Genomic DNA, 18,147 nt, shown 5'->3' with positions numbered 1-18,147 from the left:
ACGAGGGCAGGCCAACCTAGAGCAGGTATGTAAAAATGGAGTTTCTCAGAAATCTGGTCAGTGCATGAGCTCTATTTCTGCCCTTGTCAGCTACAGAGGCAGGATGTTGGAGCGACCGTAGCATCGAGCAGAGTGAAATACGCACCAAATTGGCCTCTACTGAACAGTGACCTGTGGCTCGTTGTTTTCTGGGGGCTTGTGTCCTTTGCTTTGATGTTTTTCTCAATATTGGTTTGCAAGGTTCGGAGAGCGTTACACTAAAGATTTAAAGGTCCCTGGTTCGATCCCGGGTTTACTCAGAGTGGAGCCGTGAATGCTTTTCAGACACCATTCTTATGCTTGCTGGTTAGTTGCTTTTCGCACAGCCTCCTTGAGTGTTTTATACACTACAAACAGGTGTACAGACACTGTTGGTTCCATGGTGTAATGGTTAGCACTCTGGACTCTGAATCCAGCAATCCGAGTTCAAATCTTGGTGGAACCTTCAAGAGTCTGTCTGGCAGTGTTTGGCAAGGAGGAGCTTGGAGTGTGTCACATTGTGTGTACATGGTGGCACATTGAGCATCTTAGTGAGAAGTAGCAGTCAGTTCTGCCTTCTTTCTGCCAATAATACACCTGCATGTTTTCATGCCCACTTCTCCCTGTTCTCAGTTTCTCGTCTGCAATTTAAACTTTGTACAACAGAAGTGGGTGTGTCTAAGATGGCTCAGATTGGCTGCCATGCAGGGTAGCCATTAGTGGTTGACTGGAGGCTCGTGTCCTTTGCTTTGATGTTTTTCTCAATATTGGTTTGCAAGGTTCGGAGAGCGTTACACTAAAGATTTTAAGGACCATTCTGATGCTTGCTGGTTAATTGCTATTCGCAGAGCCTCCTTGAGTGTTTTATACACTACAAACAAGTGTACGGACACTGTTGGTTCCATGGTGTAATGGTTAGCACTCTGGACTCTGAATCCAGCAATCTGAGTTCAAATCTCGGTGGAACCTTCAAGAGTCTGTCTGGCATTTTGGCAAGGAGGAGCTTGGAGTGTGTCACAAATTTGTCTCTGGCAGTGTGTCTTAAAATGTATTGGTACACTGGCCTCCTTTAACCATGGCCTCCAAACGATCTAGAACTCAAATAAAACTAGGCAGGAACTAAGTTGAGAAGACAGAGATCATCGGTGGAGCAGCATTACAGACCTCAGACAGCTTCTCATCAGCAAGATTTGTGTGGCAGTGCCACGATGTAGAATTCTGCTTTTGTGATTTGTCGTTGATGTTTTAATCAATATTTATCTACGAGGGCAGGCCAAGCTAGTGCAGGTATGTAAAAATTGAGTTTCTCAGAAATCTGGTCAGTGCATGAGCTCTATGTCTGCCCTTGTCAGCTACAGAGGCAGGATGTTGGAGCGACCGTAGCATCGAGCAGAGTGAAATACGCACCGAATTGGCCTCTACTGAACAGTAACCTGTGGCTCGTTGGTCTAGGGGTATGATTCTCGCTTTGGGTGCGAGAAGTCCCGGGTTCAAATCCCAGACGAGCCCACATTGAGCATCTTACTGAGAGGTAGCAGTCAGTTCTGCCTTCTTTCGGCCAATAATACACCTGCATGTTTCCATGCCCAATTCTCCCTGTTCTCAGTTCCTAGTCTGCAATTTAAACTTTGTACAACAGAAGTGGGTATGTCTAAGATGGCTCAAATTGGCTGCCATGCAGGGTAGCCATTAGTGGTTGACTGGGGCTCGTGTCCTTTGCTTTGATGTTTTTCTCAATATTGGTTTGCAAGGTTCGGAGAGCGTTACACTGAAGATTTAAAGGTCCCTGGTTCGATCCCGGGTTTACTCAGAGTGTAGCCGTGAATGCTTTTCAGACACCATTCTGATGCTTGCTGGTTAGTTGCTTTTCGCACAGCCTCCTTGAGTGTTTTCTACACCTCAAACAGATGTACAGGCACTGTTGGTTCCATGGTGTAATGGTTACCACTCTGGACTCTGAATCCAGCAATCCGAGTTCAAATCTCGGTGGAACCTTCAAGAGTCTATCTGGCAGTGTTTGGCAAGGAGGAGCTTGGAGTGTGTCACAAATTTGTCTCTGGCAGTGTGTCTTAAAATGTATTGCTACCATGGCCTCCAAACGATCTAGAAATCAAATCAAACTAGGCAGGGACTGAGTTGAGAAGACAGATATCATCTGTGGAGCAGGATTACAGGCCTCAGACAGCTTCTCATCAGCAAGATTTGTTTGGCAGTGCCACAATGTAGATTTCTGCTGTTAAATTCGGCTCATGTGTTTTGTCGTTGATGTTTTAATCAACATTTATCTACGAGGGCGGGCCAAGCTAGAGCAGGTAATTAAAAATTGAGTTTCTCAGAAATCTGGTCAGTGCATGAGCTCTATGTCTGCCCTTGTCAGCTACAGAGGCAGGATGTTGGAGCGACCGTAGCATCGAGCAGAGTGAAATACGAAGCAAATTGGCCTCTACTCAACCACAACCTGTGGCTCGTTGGTCTAGGGGTATGATTCTCGCTTCGGGTGCGAGAGGTCCCGGGTTCAAATCCCGGACGAGCCCTCTTCTGTCTTTGCAGCATCTTTTCTAGAGCATTTTCAGTCCATTCTGCAATTCTTGGGCCAAACATACGCCACTGTCAATTAAGACTAAAGCTGCGACTGCATGTTTTCATGCCCACTTCTCGCTGCTCTTCTTCGTTCCTCTTCTGCAGTTTAAACTTTGCCTAAACTAAGCAGTGGAGATATGGCAAAAAAATAGATTCTTGGATCGCTTCACAACCATGTGAGCCTTCATCTTACATTTGCTAGTTGCATGAGCATCTGAGAGCTTGTTGGTGTTGGGGTGTGTTTTTTTTTTTATTGCTGGTATGGGAGAGAGAGGGCCCAAGCTCAAATCCCAGACGAGCCCGCTTTGAAGCTCCTTTTTTTGAGTAGTATCTGGGTACATGGTGGCACATTGAGCATCTTAGTGAGAAGTAGCAGTCAGTTCTTCCTTCTTTCTGCCAATAATACACCTGCATGTTTTCATGCCCACTTCTCCCTGTTCTCAGTTCCTCGTCTGCAATTTAAACTTTGTACAACAGAAGTGGGTGTGTCTAAGATGGCTCAGATTGGCTGCCATGCAGGGTAGCCATTAGTGGTTGACTGGAGGCTCGTGTCCTTTGCTTTGATGTTTTTCTCAATATTGATTTGCAAGGTTCGGAGAGCGTTACACTAAAGATTTAAAGGTCCCTGGTTCGATCCCGGGTTTACTCAGAGTGGAGCCGTGAATGCTTTTCAGACACCATTCTGATGCTTGCTGGTTAATTGCTATTTGCAGAGCCTCCTTGAGCGGTTAATGGTTAGCACTCTGGACTCTGAATCCAGCAATCCGAGTTCAAATCTCGGTGGAACCTTCAAGAGTCTGTCTGGCAGTGTTTGGCAAGGAGGAGCTTGGAGTGTGTCACAAATTTGTCTCTGGCAGTGTGTCTTAAAATGTATTGGTACACTGGCCTCCTTTAACCATGGCCTCCAAACGATCTAGAACTCAAATAAAACTAGGCAGAAAACTAGGCAAATCCCAGATGAGCCCGCTTTGAAGCTCCTTTTTTTGAGTAGTATCTGGGTACATGGTGGCACATTGAACATCTTAGTGAGAAGTAGCAGTCAGTTCTGCCTTCTTTCTGCCAATAATACACCTGCATGTTTTCATGCCCACTTCTCCCTGTTCTCAGTTCCTCGTCTGCAATTTAAACTTTGTACAACAGAAGTGGGTGTGTCTAAGATGGCTCAGATTGGCTGCCATGCAGGGTAGCCATTAGTGGTTGACTGGAGGCTCGTGTCCTTTGCTTTGATGTTTTTCTCAATATTGGTTTGCAAGGTTCGGAGAGCGTTACACTAAAGATTTAAAGGTCCCTGGTTCGATCCCGGGTTTACTCAGAGTGGAGCCGTGAATGCTTTTCAGACACCATTCTGATGCTTGCTGGTTAATTGCTATTTGCAGAGCCTCCTTGAGCGGTTAATGGTTAGCACTCTGGACTCTGAATCCAGCAATCCGAGTTCAAATCTCGGTGGAACCTTCAAGAGTCTGTCTGGCAGTGTTTGGCAAGGAGGAGCTTGGAGTGTGTCACAAATTTGTCTCTGGCAGTGTGTCTTAAAATGTATTGGTACACTGGCCTCCTTTAACAATGGCCTCCAAACGATCTAGAACTCAAATAAAACTAGGCAGGAACTAAGTTGAGAAGACAGAGATCATCTGTGCAGCAGGATTACAGACCTCAGACAGCTTCTCATCAGCAAGATTTGTGTGGCAGTGCCACGATGTAGAATTCGGCTCATGTGTTTTGTCGATGATGTTTTAATCAACATTTATCTACTAGGGCAGGCCAAGCTAGAGCAGGTATGTAAAAATTTAGTTTCTCAGAAATCTGCTCAGTGCATGAGCTCTATGTCTGTCCTTGTCAGCTACAGAGGCAGGATGTTGGAGCGACCGTAGCATCGAGCAGAGTGAAATACGCACCAAATTGGCCTCTACTGAACAGCGACCTGTGGCTCGTTGGTCTAGGGGTATGATTCTCGCTTTGGGTGCGAGAGGTCCCGGTTTCAAATCCCGGACGAGCCCACATTGAGCATCTTACTGAGAGGTAGCAGTCAGTTCTGCCTTCTTTCGGCCAATAATACACCTGCATGTTTCCATGCCCAATTCTCGCTGTTCTCAGTTCCTAGTCTGCAATTTAAACTTTGTACATCAGAAGTGGGTGTGTCTAAGATGGCTCAAATTGGCTGCCATGCAGGGTAGCCATTAGTGGTTGACTGGGGGCTCGTGTCCTTTGCTTTGATGTTTTTCTCAATATTGGTTTGCAAGGTTCGGAGAGCATTACACTAAAGATTTAAAGGTCCCTGGTTCGATCCCAGGTTTACTCAGAGTGGAGCCGTGAATGCTTTTCAGACACCATTCTGATGCTTGCTGGTTAGTTGCTTTTCGCACAGCCTCCTTGAGTGTTTTCTACACTACAAACAGGTGTTTAGACACTGTTGGTTCCATGGTGTAATGGTTAGCACTCTGGACTCTGAATCCAGCAATCTGAGTTCAAATCTTGGTGGAACCTTCAAGAGTCTGTCTGGCAGTGTTTGGCAAGGAGGAGCTTGGAGTGTGTCACAAATTTGTCTCTGGCAGTGTGTCTTAAAATGTTTGGTACACTGGCCTCCTTTAACCATGGCCTCCAAACGATCTAGAACTCAAATAAAACTAGGCAGGAACTAAGTTGAGAAGACAGATATCATCTGTGGAGCAGGATTACAGACCTCAGACAGCTTCTCATCAGCAAGATTTGTTTGGCAGTGCCACAATGTAGATTTCTGCTGTTAAATTCGGCTCATGTGTTTTGTCGTTGATGTTTTAATCAACATTTATCTACGAGGGCAGGCCAAGCTAGAGCAGGTGTGTAAAAATTGAGTTTCTCAGAAATCTGGTCAGTGCATGAGCTCTATTTCTGCCCTTGTCAGCTACAGAGGCAGGATGTTGGAGCGACCGTAGCATCGAGCAGAGTGAAATACATAGCAAATTGGCCTCTACTGAACCGCAACCTGTGGCTCGTTGGTCTAGGGGTATGATTCTCGCTTAGGGTGCGAGAGGTCCCGGGTTCAAATCCCGGACGAGCCCTCTTCTGTCTTTGCAGCATCTTTTCTAGAGCATTTTCAGTCCATTCTGCAATTCTTGGGCCAAACATACGCCACTGTCAATTAAGACTAAAGCTGTGACTGCATGTTTTCATGCCCACTTCTCGCTGCTCTTCTTCGTTCCTCTTCTGCAGTTTAAACTTTGCCTAAACTAAGCAGTGGAGATATGGCAAAAAAATAGATTGTTGGTGTTGGGGTGTGTTTTTTTGTTTTATTGCTGGTATGGGAGAGAGAGGGCCCAAGCTCAAATCCCAGACGAGCCCGCTTTGAAGCTCCTTTTTTTGAGTAGTATCTGGGTACATGGTGGCACATTGAGCATCTTAGTGAGAAGTAGCAGTCAGTTCTGCCTTCTTTCTGCCAATAATACACCTGCATGTTTTCATGCCCACTTCTCCCTGTTCTCAGTTCCTCGTCTGCAATTTAAACTTTGTACAACACAAGTGGGTGTGTCTAAGATGGCTCAGATTGGCTGCCATGCAGGGTAGCCATTAGTGGTTGACTGGAGGCTCGTGTCATTTGCTTTGATGTTTTTCTCAATATTGGTTTGCAAGGTTCGGAGAGCGTTACACTAAAGATTTAAAGGTCCCTGGTTCGATCCCGGGTTTACTCAGAGTGGAGCCGTGAATGCTTTTCAGACACCATTCTGATGCTTGCTGGTTAATTGCTATTCGCAGAGCCTCCTTGAGTGTTTTCTACACTACAAACAAGTGTACGGACACTGTTGGTTCCATGGTGTAATGGTTAGCACTCTGGACTCTGAATCCAGCAGTCCGAGTTCAAATCTCGGTGGAACCTTCAAGAGTCTGTCTGGCAGTGTTTGGCAAGGAGGGTCTTGGAGTGTGTCACAAATTTGTCTCTGGCAGTGTGTCTTAAAATGTATTAGTACACTGGCCTCCTTTAACCATGGCCTCCAAACGATCTAGAACTCAAATAAAACTAGGCAGGAACTAAGTTGAGAAGACAGAGATCATCGGTGGAGCAGCATTACAGACCTCAGACAGCTTCTCATCAGCAAGATTTGTGTGGCAGTGCCACGATGTAGAATTCGGCTCTTGTGTTTTGTCGTTGATGTTTTAATCAACATTTATCTACTAGGGCAGGGCAAGCTAGAGCAGGTATGTAAAAATTTAGTTTCTCAAAAATCTGCTCAGTGCATGAGCTCTATGTCTGTCCTTGTCAGCTACAGAGGCAGGATGTTGGAGCGACCGTAGCATCGAGCAGAGTGAAATACGCACCAAATTGGCCTCTACTGAACAGTGACCTGTGGCTCGTTGGTCTAGGGGTATGATTCTCGCTTTGGGTGCGAGAGGTCCGGGTTCAAATCCCGGACGAGCCCACATTGAGCATCTTACTGAGAGGTAGCAGTCATTTCTGCCTTCTTTCGGCCAATAATACACCTGCATGTTTCCATGCCCAATTCTCCCTGTTCTCAGTTCCTAGTCTGCAATTTAAACTTTGTACAACAGAAGTGGGTATGTCTAAGATGGCTCAAATTGGCTGCCATGCAGGGTAGCCATTAGTGGTTGACTGGGGGCTCGTGTCCTTTGCTTTGATGTTTTTATCAATATTGGTTTGCAAGGTTCGGAGAGCGTTACACTAAAGATTTAAAGGTCCCTGGTTCGATCCCGGGTTTACTCAGAGTGGAGCCGTGAATGCTTTTCAGACACCATTCTGATGCTTGCTGGTTAGTTGCTTTTCGCACAGCCTCCTTGAGTGTTTTCTACACTACAAACAGGTGTACAGATACTGTTGGTTCCATGGTGTAATGGTTAGCACTCTGGACTCTGAATCCAGCAATCCGAGTTCAAATCTTGGTGGAACCTTCAAGAGTCTGTCTGGCAGTGTTTGGCAAGGAAGAGCTTGGAGTGTGTCACAAATTTGTCTCTGGCAGTGTGTCTTAAAATGTATTGGTACACGGGCCTCCTTTAACCATGGCCTCCAAACGATCTAGAACTCAAATAAAACTAGGCAGGAAAAGACTTGGACAAATACATTTTGGAATTTTGATTTTTCACAGTATATATATATATATTTTTTTTTTTGTTATTTCTTGTACATTTTTCCATCAAAATTTCCAACAAAAATATCATAAAAATATTAAAAAAATAAAATAAAAAAAAGTACACACATAATTCTGATATAATGGATACTTTTCGTGGTAGACCAAGGCAGAGAACCACACCACGTCCAAAAATCCAACACACAAGTGTTACACCTGATCATGGATATTTTAATTTCACGCCATATAACACTTCAGCACATCACCGTGCTAAGAAGCGGAGTTTCCCATACAGGAGACAAAGAGATACAGCTCCACAGTTACACCCTGCAAAAATAGAAGTAAGAGTAAGAGTAATGGTAAGCCACTTACAATCAATCAATCAATCACCTTTATTTATATAGTGCTTTAAACCAAATACATTGTGTCAAAGCACTGAACAACATTCATTTGGAAAACAGTGTCTCAATAATGCAAAATGATAGTTAAAGGCAGTTCATCACTTACAGAGAGAGATCCAGGCCTGGACCCTCCCAACACTTCTTTACTCCAAAAAATGGCCACTACGAGAAATTAGCGGATCCACATAGACCTCCCTATCATGATGATCCTTTCGCATCAGTTGCAGGCCCATACAGGCCTCCTGGTCTGAGCACAAAGGGTAAAGGTCGCAAAAAGAGACAATTTAGAGAATCATGTCACTATCAGAGTGACAATCTTGACTACAAACATGTCAGACCACCCTTTGATAACAATTGTTTGATAACAATGTTCCCTCCAATCAGAGACCTAGAATGGTTTCTTTCAATGTTCACGGAGGCAGACAGGATGACGTGATTCATCCTCTAGATGATACTTACCTGCATATCACGAACAGGAGTGGAAACCCACAACACCACCGCCCTCCTCCTAGAAATAGAAAGAGGTTAGAGCCTACAAGACAAAACAAAAAAAGCCGTAGACAAAATCCAGATTTCACACCGGCGACACCTCAACTTAAAATAACTATGAAGTTATTCTATGGAATTATCCGACAGGTACACCATCTCGAGAGGGTTACCACGAAGGTGCAGAATAACCAGCCAATAACATTCAAAAGACTCAAAAAAAAGATTCAACTGACCTCTTGATAGAGACGGTGAGACCAGCTTTTGCAAATGAACGAGTCAAAGAACTGGTCCTTCACAACACAATTGGTTCTCGAACAACATTATGAATCAATGATTGATGAAACCATACAGAATATACGCACTCAGACCAATCAAGCCGATTGGCCGATTGGATTGGCGTCTGAAGTGGCGTCACACTGGGCTGATAGAAACTACAGAGGTAGGGTTAGCGCGGGTGCGATTGAACAAGCAGAGGCCCTAATCATGGCAGAAATTGCAGTTTCTGAGAGCACGACAGCACAGGAAGCCCCCACAGGAACAATGGGGACCGTACTTCCTCGCACTTACGCTGCAGTCGTGGCCTCCACCAGCCAAACTGCCGCACAGGTCACTGCACCTCCACCGGCTCAACCTCGCGCCAACACCACCCCTGAGATACAAGCAGTCAGTCAAAAACAAATACAAATACAAACCTTTCCAACACTCTGTTTGCCGGAAAAAGCAATCGTTAGCTCTGCTCCACATAGAGGAGATTGGTCCTTTGAAGAGGAAGCACCACCCCGGGACCTGCCAGAGACACTCCAGCCAATACAGGCTGAGGTGCCTCAACCCTGTGAACAGAGGAAGAGAAAACATAAGAGCCGCCACTTAAATCCAGATGCGGAACCCTCTTTAACGATTCCTCCACCCCAGAGCCGTGCCAAGACACCGAGGCCGGAAATCTCTGTCGTGGCCCCTTTAGCTCAGAGCCGTCCTGTGACACCAGTGCCGGAAATCTCTGTCTTAATTCCTCCACTTCAGGAGGAAGAGCCACAAGTGAACGATAGGGTACCCACCCCTCAGGTTGTAGAGGCCCCACCAGAGCCTAATGGTGCCCCACTCATCTCCTCTATGTTAGAGACAGACCACAGATTGGTCCCCGCTTCCCCAGTGTCTAGCCCGATTGGGTTCTCAGATCACTCCCAATATAGTGGTCTTCTTCTTTTTTCCGACTACTCACCGACTCCGGCAAAACCACCCTCACCGCTCTCTCAGTTCCTTCAGGAATTTGAACAAATACCAAACCTGGTCCAACGACCACTCAGAGACATGGGTGTTGAACAGGGTGAGCCCAGCGTTGCAAGGCCCGCACCATCTCCTGAGGTTCTTGCTCATAGGGAAAACATAAAAACACCCAGACTGTCAACAGAAACTGACAGAAGTGAAGCCCAAATGATTGAAAGTCCATCTTCCAGTTCCCTTAATAGCCCATTACGCCACATTAAAACAACAAGAAAGCTGGTAGATTGGAGTCTCACATTAAAAAAGTGAATAGTGATCATTGGGGACTCGAACCTCTCCAGACTTCCTCGCTATTTTTATTTATTTATTTGACCTTTATTTAACCAGGAAAATCGCTCTGAGATTAAAATCTTTTTCACAGGAGAGTCCTGGCCAAGAATGGACAGCAGTTACAGTCACACTTACAAATTGAAACAACAAATGTACAATTTAAAACACTTAAAAACAATTACAAATCAATGAGTCTTCTTCGAATGACTGAATAATAGATTTAAAATGTTCAAATGGGACAGAGAGAGTAAAACAATTATCAGACCGGAGGGAATATTTCCCAACACTTTTCTTTTGAATTAGACAACCTAATTATGAAGGCAACAACCCCTGAATAGTTTTATAAATGATTAAGTAAAAATTAATTTTGCTTCTAATAGATAAAGATGGCCAGGACACTCTATTATACAATATACAATGATGAGTTAAAGGTTTACTATCTGATATAAATCTTAAAGCGCTGTGATAAACAGTATCCAAAGAAGATAGAAGCTGAGAAGAAGCAAATTGATAAACCACATCACCATAATCCAGTACAGGCAGGAAAGTAGCAGAAACTAACCTCTTTCTTACATTAAATGAAAAACAGAACTTATTTCTAAAATAAAACCCAAGCTTTACTTTTAATTGTTTCGTTAAATTAGTTATATGAGACCCAAAAGATAATTTATCATCGATAGTGATACCAAGATATTTATATTCTTTCACTAACTCAATCACATTACCTTGCAAAGTCTGAAGAGGAATAAGATTGTCTACCGCCTTTTTCGAGCTTGAGAATAACATGATTTTATTTTTATCAGCATTCAGAACAAGTTTTAGTGTATAAAGCCGTGACTGAAAAACATCAAATGCCGCTTGAAGTTTAATCAAGGCTTGCTGTTTTGAAGGTGCACCACAATACATAACAGTGTGATCTGCGTAAAAATGTAAATTAACGTCTTGATTAACATGGTCAATACTGTTTATGTAGATAGTAAATAAAAGAGGCCCTAACACGGATCCTTGAGGAACTCCTGTAACAATCTCTAATAGTCTTGAGTTTTTGCCCTCAGCCTCAGCTATGAGGAACCCGATCTCCAAGTGGACAGTTTCCCTGGTGCTAAGTTCCAGCATGTGTGCCATCTTTTAGATAGGGCCACATTGGTCAGGGTACCAGAAAAAATTGTGCTGTCATTTGGCATTAACAATTGAAAATAGAGATACAGAATGACAGCCATAACGGAAATTCAAAAGGCCTACAAAATGGCGAACAGGATTCTACCACAGACAGAAATAGTTGTCCCCCTAATCAATTTCTCGAGAGCGCTGCCACAGACGGAGCAGGACATGTTGGAGCACATGAATAGCTTCATTAAAAAGAACTTTAACTTTATCCCGCTGCTGGCTTCCACACATTTTCATGTGGAAAAGGACGGGGTCCATTGGACACCTGTCACGGCAAAAGCTCTCCTTACACATTGGACTTCACATTTAAACATGTAAACCCTGATAACCCAAAATGTGGTTCACACAAGCTCATTATTAACCTGTCAAAGTCCTTTGTGTTAAAGGATTATCAAACCTCAGTCCTTAGAAGGGGCCTCTCCTACATCCCCACCCCATCGAACTGTAGAAAAAAAGAATTGCTGGCCGATATGCAGGCATACCACCACAAATTGAAATTAGAAAAATGTTTCGAAGGAAAGAAAAATCAAAGAACTAGAGCAGTGGTTCCCAACCTTTTTCCTTGTGTTTATTAAATTATTAGTAGAAAATTTTATGCATCTTTATTCACCTCAAAGCATATCCGCTACCGGACCTCAGGTTGGGAACGAATGAACTAGAGTACCGTTCACTCACCCCTCCGACTGGGAACACGTGTTGTCTAGCCTGCCCAAAGAAATAGACAAAATCATTAGGGCTGACAATTTTGCTTTCAAAAAGTTACACTGGGGCTTGGGTGTGACCCCCAATTTGACCCCAGGCGAGAGAAAAGCTCTGAAAGAATTACATTGCAACACGGAGATAGTAATTAAGCCAGCCGATAAGGGTAATGCTACGGTGATTTTAGACAGAAGACAAAACCTTGGGGAAGGCCTGAGACAACTTTCTGTCACAGAACATTATCGTCCACTCGAAGGGCCCATTTATACCAACACTGCTAAGAAAGTAGGGGAAATTCTAGAGGATATTTGTTCCAAAAAAGTGATAAGTGCAAAACAAAAACAGTACCTAACGGGTGAAGGTAGATTTTTTGAAGGGAGATTTTACCTGTTGCTAAAAATCCACAAAGAACCAGAAAAGTGGAGCATACCTTTTGAGGTCCCACCGGGCAGACCCATCGTGTCTGACTGCAACAGTGAGACGTATTTCACGGCTGAGTACATAGAGCACTTTCTCAATCCTCTTTCCTCCAGACACCCAAGTTACCTGAAAGACACATACGATTTCATTTAAAAAATTACTAAACTCAAAATCCCTGTAAATTAATTTCTATTTACAATTGATATTGATAGCTTGTACACCAATATTGATACCCCAACCGGCTTAAAAGCAGTAAAAAAATGTATGTCAAAATACCCTGATCCACTCAGACCGGATGAGCACCTGTTGAAACTCTTAGAAATCAATCTGACCCAAAACGACTTTCAGTTCGATTCAAAAATTACTTACCGGTGAAGGGAACAGCTATGGACAAGAAGTTTGCCCCATCATATGCGAACATTTTTATGGCAGACTGGGAGCAGACGGCTCTTGCAGCTTCTGCCATAAAACTCTTCGCATATTTTAGGTTCTTGTATGATATCTGGGGTGTCTGGACCCATTCGTAGGACGAATTCCTCGCCTTTATCGCCCACCTGAATTCACATCAGGAATCCATCAAAGTTAAATACAGTATGGACAGGTCAGAGGTCAACTTTTTGGATGTGGTCTCATACAAAGGACCCAAATTTGAAGAATCAGGACAGTTAGACTTCAAGGTTTACTTCAAAGACACAGACACACATTCGCTACTGCACAGAAACAGTTTTCACCCAAAATACACCTTTAAAGTAATCATCAAATCACAACTCCTCAGATTCAAAAGAATCTGCTCGCAGCCATCGTCCTTTTTGGAGGCCACGAACATCCTCTTCCGGGCCCTCAGCAGGTGTGGTTACGGCAGATCATTCTTGAGAAACATATTAAAAACATTCGATAAGCCAAAGGATCCACTCGGAGCTGAAGGGCAAAGCAGAGACAAAATCATTCCACTCACTGCCCTTTACTCTGAACAATGTGTTTCTCTTAATTTGGCTATTAAGGAAAACTTTTTGAAGTTTCTCACACCAACTAACTTCCTGCAACATCATCGGCCCATTGCGGTGTACAAACGCAACAAGAACTTACTTGAGAGGCTTGTATATAGTAAGTAACGTACAGCGGTCCCTATGGGCCGTGTTGGCCGTTGTAAGTATTTCGTGCAAAAAAAATGGGTTATGAGCAGATCAAATAAAAAAATCTTTAAAATTCCTCGACCTCTGACCCAAGAATCCATTACCTGTATTTATCTGTGTAAGATGTTGCAGACAATATGTGGGTCAGACGAAGAACGAACTGAGGGTCAGAGTTTATTAACATGCACACAATATTTTACATAAAATTGAAAAGTGACGACATCTGGTTCAACATTTCCTGACCCATGGTCTGTCTTCATTCAAGGTCACTGGTCTCCAATCTAATCCAGCATGGTCTCTGACAGAGAGACTCAGGGCAGAAAGCATCTGGATTAAACGATTGGACACTGTCTACCCGAGAGGCCTCAATGAGGCTTAAATCTTTATCTCAATTTGCTCTTCTCTTATTTTTGGGTAAGTGGTCTAGGCCAAAAAGTAATACCTGATAGAGCACCGATTTGACTGCTTCAGAATAAATTACATTTGTGCCAAAAAATGAAAAAATAAAACTGGACAGGTGAATGATTAATTTACTTGTCTGAAGGACAAGCTCATGTAAAAGCTTAATGTCGAGCCCTGCATTAGCAATGTTGAGTTTCATCCTCTTTAATATTCATTTTTGTAATGTTGTTATTGTTTGCCTTTTCCTCATTGCTACTTTCCACTTAAAATGTTTTGAGATGGATAGAAATGTCATTGCTGTGTGAGTTTATTTAACATATTAACATATTTTCCAAAAAGTACAAGATTAGGCTAACTGAATATATGTGATATCAAATAAGTGTTAGCACAAATGTAATCCAAAAGTAATCAGATTACGTTACCAAATATGTGTAATCTAATAGATTATATTACTGATTACAATTTTTTCATGTAATCTGTAATCAGTAACTGATTACAATTCATAAGTAATCTACCCAGCTCTGCACACAACAGTCTTTTGTTTCTAAATTATTGCATTTTAAATGAGTCAATGATTCAGTGAGCCATTTATAAAAATGGTTACTTGCTTCTAGGGCTGGACGATTAATCGAAAAATAATCAAAACCGAAATTCAGAACCTCTAACCTCTAACCGGCCTGTTAACACTTCCCCCTTAAAAGCATGCTACTGCGTGTGTAGCCACATGACTCTGCCCCGTCCAGTCAGTGGCATAAAAGCAAAACACGGAGGTAAATGCCGGTTCAACACATAGTGATGGCCTTGCGTCTTCACTTAACTTTGTCAGTTGTATTTGTTTCACGGTTTGGACATTCAAGCGATTAGAAGATCGGATGTGTATTATTATATCGAGCTACCATGTTCGCGCAGCTGCATTGTGGCGCGAACACTCATATAAACAGTATAGCTGTGAAGATCGCACGCACAGAGGAACACAGAAACTAGCTTTCAGCGCTAGGGATGTGCTCAAAATATAGATTCTTAGATACATACCGATATAATAAAAAAAGATACAGTATAAAAATTCTAGCCCTTAGTATCGATACTCCGCCCAGCCATTAGGGGGCGCAGCGGCACCCGCGCACGCAAGTTTAAAAAAACTCATGGAAAATGTTGAAGATTTTAGAAGCACCGTTGACCCCTGAAGGCAGATGTTTGGACACTTTTTGGTTTTAAAGCAAAGGAAGGAAACCAAGGGATCGTTAAAAGAAATGCAAACTGCAAGCATTGCCAGGCTTCTATACGCTACACCGATAATACAACTAACCTGCGTGCCCACCTGCAAAGACACCATGCAGACAAGTTAGCTTCTCCGCAGCCCAAAATAACACGGGACCCCACGCAAACTACTTTGGACAACACAACATCCAAGCTTCCATCTAACTCAGTCCGTGCACAGAAGATTACGGAGTCTGCAGCTACATGACCGACAAAGCAGTACCGAGGATGTATGACAAAGTCAAAAACAATGTTAAGTCAGCCCTGAGTTCTGCCCCACGAGTGTCACTGACTTGTGATGGGCGGACATCGCGAGCCACGGAAGCTTTTGTTACAATCACTTGCCATTACGTTAACGAGGAGTGGGAACTGATGTCGCACGTTTTACAAACGCGAGCCATGAACGAGAGCCATTGCAGAGTTACTGAAAGCGGCGCTGGAGGAGTGGGACCTCGTATCCAAAACCCAGCTATTGTGACTGACAATGCCGCAAATATGAGCGTCGCAGTGGAGCTTGCCGGTATGTTGCATTTCAGGTGCTTCAAGCACACTTTAAACCTTGCCTCGCAGCGTGCACTGAAGTTTCCAGCTGTCGCTCGTTTATTGGGACTTGTTAGACGGATATCCACCTTTTTTGAGTAACCCCAGAGTGCAGTATGGACGATAGGGCGGGGCGACACTTCGAGGCGGAGTGACACGTGTCGCCCCGCCCATATTTGTTTTCCCTGCCTTTGACATTTCCGATTCAATTTTACAGAGGTATGGCATCACATTTGTCAAGTTATTTGAACAGACATGCATGATTTTTGTGTATATATTATTATTATTATTATTCAGGATGACATGATCAGGAGGTGGTGGTGTTCTGTTCTCCTGGACAGCTTTACTCCGCAAATGTATGTAGCTGTTTGAATGTTGCTACATGAAACATTACTCTGCACTATATCTAGCAATATACCTACCTCTTGACATTTGTTCTTTTAGAGCTCAACCACTGAGGGGAGGAACTTCACCATTCACCATGTCTTCAGGCAGAGTCCAGCAAAGCAGGTTATTTGTGCACATACATTCATTAAGAACTAATAATTACATATGTGTGTACATGCAGAGGTATTTTAGTTATTCCAGCTACATAGTGGTTCAGATGTGAAATTGGGATTATGTAGAAATACTATTTTTGGTCAGCACCGTGGATTATTTCATATATAGCTATCAGTTAACATCAGCATCAAAGACGTTTAAAAACATTTCAGCTTAATTCATTTTCAGACAGCAGCGACTTTTTTAAATAACATCTGTTTGCGATCTAATGTGGATTTTGTTCACCATATAAGACAGAAATATGTATATTCAATGTAAAAGATCTTCATGTGGATCATGCATACAAATATATACAAATATCTCACTGGATTATTACAATTAATGGCAATGGAAATGTAAACTAATATATCCTACTGACACACAACAGCAAAAGATATAAATAGTTGGCTTAAAACAGTTTTTTTTTTCAATGTGAAAATACTAACATGCCTAATAATTCTGCACAGTACTGTATATATTAACATTTTATTTGTGTTATTATAAAAGAATGAGTATGCAGTTGTGACAACAATCTATAGAGTTTTTAATGAGAGTTTTAAAGCAAGGTTGTCTGTATTCAGTGTTTATATAATGTTTAATAACTTTTATATACATGTATAAATAAACCTATGTATGTTTTTGATTCAACAGCTTCCCCTGGAAATCCTCAGTGAAGTTATTTTGTCAGCGGGTGACTCTGCATATTTGACACTTTCTCTTGTTTGCAGATGGTTTAGGGATGTGCTCACTCAAGAAGTTTTTCGGAAAGTGGAACAGTTTGCATGACTAGACAGTAAAATTTCCCCGTTTAATGCCCCCGTTTAATCTCCAATTGAATTTTGTAGTACGAGGCTGTAAAAAAACCTTTTTTTCTTCTTATTATTATTATTATTATCTTTCCTGTATTTTGTATTTACACTATAAGTTGTGGCCAACTGGAAGCATTGTCCTCCTGACTACCGGAACGAGTTCAGACGGATGTACAGCATCAGGGAATGCTTGCAGTGCAGAGCCCTTTTCAAGTTTAACCCACCAGGGTACAGGGAAGAGGCCGGCGTGGTGATCTTCTGGGCTTTTGTTTACACAGGATTTTGTTCCAAGGACTGTTTTTTTTTTTGTTTTGCGGCATGGAACACATTTGTGTGTTAAGTTTATTGAAGGGAAATAGAGAATGAACTGAGATCAACTGGTTTTGATGTATCAATTGATGTCATTTAAAGTTAAACTTTGCAGTGTATAATGTTTTAATAAAAAAGCTATGGAAAACACGTGCATGACAACAGGTTTCAGTCATTTACATCAGTCTATCATTCTTTAAGGTTTCTCATATTTGATGATAACATCATTTGCTATGCATTGCTCATAATGGATTCTTAATTTAGTTGTGACAGGATTGTGAGGATTAATGAGGTTTTCAGTAGTGCAGTTCAGAAAACAAATAACAGAAAGTGTTTTTGGGCAAGTTCTTTAGAACCTGTATAGTTCCTTCCTTGCAAAAAGTAACCATGGATTTATTGTAGTAAAAATATATGTTGGCATATTAATTACTGTGAGCTGTTATTATAAAAACACCATAGTTTTACATAGTTTTTCATAGTTTTTATATATTGTAAAGGTTTGTCAGTTCATTGCATTAAATAAAAGGCAAACTAACTATTATATGTCTTTGAAGATGCTCTTTATAGAATTAACTATAATATGGGTTTATTGATTAAAAAAAACTGTATTTTGCATAATAGGAAGAGGCTGAAGTGATACCAGGAGAGGAGGACAATCATGTGGAAGACAAGGATGACATTCCTGCCAGCCCACCACCCAAGAAGAAAAAGGACTTGTTGTGTTGTTTGGCGGATCTGCTTGGTTCAACTTACAGTGCAGGTCCTGCGGTGAGACACAGAA

At 42.4% G+C, this 18,147-nt stretch overlaps 1 long non-coding RNA gene and 11 other non-coding genes across 12 annotated transcripts; all 12 read left to right on the top strand.

Annotated features, from left to right (window-relative positions):
- The first annotated feature begins 412 nt into the window (after positions 1-412).
- trnaq-cug (transfer RNA glutamine (anticodon CUG)) lies at positions 413-484 on the top strand. The gene has a single exon. It is a non-coding gene; the product is annotated as a tRNA-Gln (tRNA).
- Positions 485-915: 431 nt separating this feature from the next.
- Positions 916-987, top strand: trnaq-cug (transfer RNA glutamine (anticodon CUG)). Its single transcript has one exon. It is a non-coding gene; the product is annotated as a tRNA-Gln (tRNA).
- Positions 988-1,455: 468 nt separating this feature from the next.
- On the top strand, positions 1,456-1,527 carry trnap-ugg (transfer RNA proline (anticodon UGG)). Its single transcript has one exon. It is a non-coding gene; the product is annotated as a tRNA-Pro (tRNA).
- Positions 1,528-1,941: 414 nt separating this feature from the next.
- Positions 1,942-2,013, top strand: trnaq-cug (transfer RNA glutamine (anticodon CUG)). The gene has a single exon. It is a non-coding gene; the product is annotated as a tRNA-Gln (tRNA).
- Positions 2,014-2,480: 467 nt separating this feature from the next.
- Positions 2,481-2,552, top strand: trnap-cgg (transfer RNA proline (anticodon CGG)). Its single transcript has one exon. It is a non-coding gene; the product is annotated as a tRNA-Pro (tRNA).
- Positions 2,553-4,520: 1,968 nt separating this feature from the next.
- trnap-ugg (transfer RNA proline (anticodon UGG)) lies at positions 4,521-4,592 on the top strand. Its single transcript has one exon. It is a non-coding gene; the product is annotated as a tRNA-Pro (tRNA).
- Positions 4,593-5,007: 415 nt separating this feature from the next.
- Positions 5,008-5,079, top strand: trnaq-cug (transfer RNA glutamine (anticodon CUG)). Its single transcript has one exon. It is a non-coding gene; the product is annotated as a tRNA-Gln (tRNA).
- Positions 5,080-5,561: 482 nt separating this feature from the next.
- trnap-agg (transfer RNA proline (anticodon AGG)) lies at positions 5,562-5,633 on the top strand. The gene has a single exon. It is a non-coding gene; the product is annotated as a tRNA-Pro (tRNA).
- A 740-nt stretch (positions 5,634-6,373) lies between these two features.
- trnaq-cug (transfer RNA glutamine (anticodon CUG)) lies at positions 6,374-6,445 on the top strand. Its single transcript has one exon. It is a non-coding gene; the product is annotated as a tRNA-Gln (tRNA).
- A 470-nt stretch (positions 6,446-6,915) lies between these two features.
- trnap-ugg (transfer RNA proline (anticodon UGG)) lies at positions 6,916-6,986 on the top strand. The gene has a single exon. It is a non-coding gene; the product is annotated as a tRNA-Pro (tRNA).
- Positions 6,987-7,401: 415 nt separating this feature from the next.
- On the top strand, positions 7,402-7,473 carry trnaq-cug (transfer RNA glutamine (anticodon CUG)). Its single transcript has one exon. It is a non-coding gene; the product is annotated as a tRNA-Gln (tRNA).
- An 8,464-nt stretch (positions 7,474-15,937) lies between these two features.
- LOC128030250 (uncharacterized) lies at positions 15,938-17,008 on the top strand. Its single transcript, XR_008187859.1, has 3 exons — positions 15,938-16,064; positions 16,153-16,218; positions 16,900-17,008. It is a non-coding gene; the product is annotated as an uncharacterized LOC128030250 (long non-coding RNA).
- The last annotated feature ends 1,139 nt before the right edge of the window (positions 17,009-18,147 follow it).

The sequence above is a fragment of the Carassius gibelio genome, chromosome A16 (assembly GCF_023724105.1).
Source record: "Carassius gibelio isolate Cgi1373 ecotype wild population from Czech Republic chromosome A16, carGib1.2-hapl.c, whole genome shotgun sequence".
Taxonomy (NCBI): Eukaryota; Metazoa; Chordata; class Actinopteri; order Cypriniformes; family Cyprinidae; genus Carassius; species Carassius gibelio.
The sequence above is the reverse complement of the archived record's forward strand: the minus strand, read 5'-3'. Positions and strand labels throughout refer to the sequence as shown.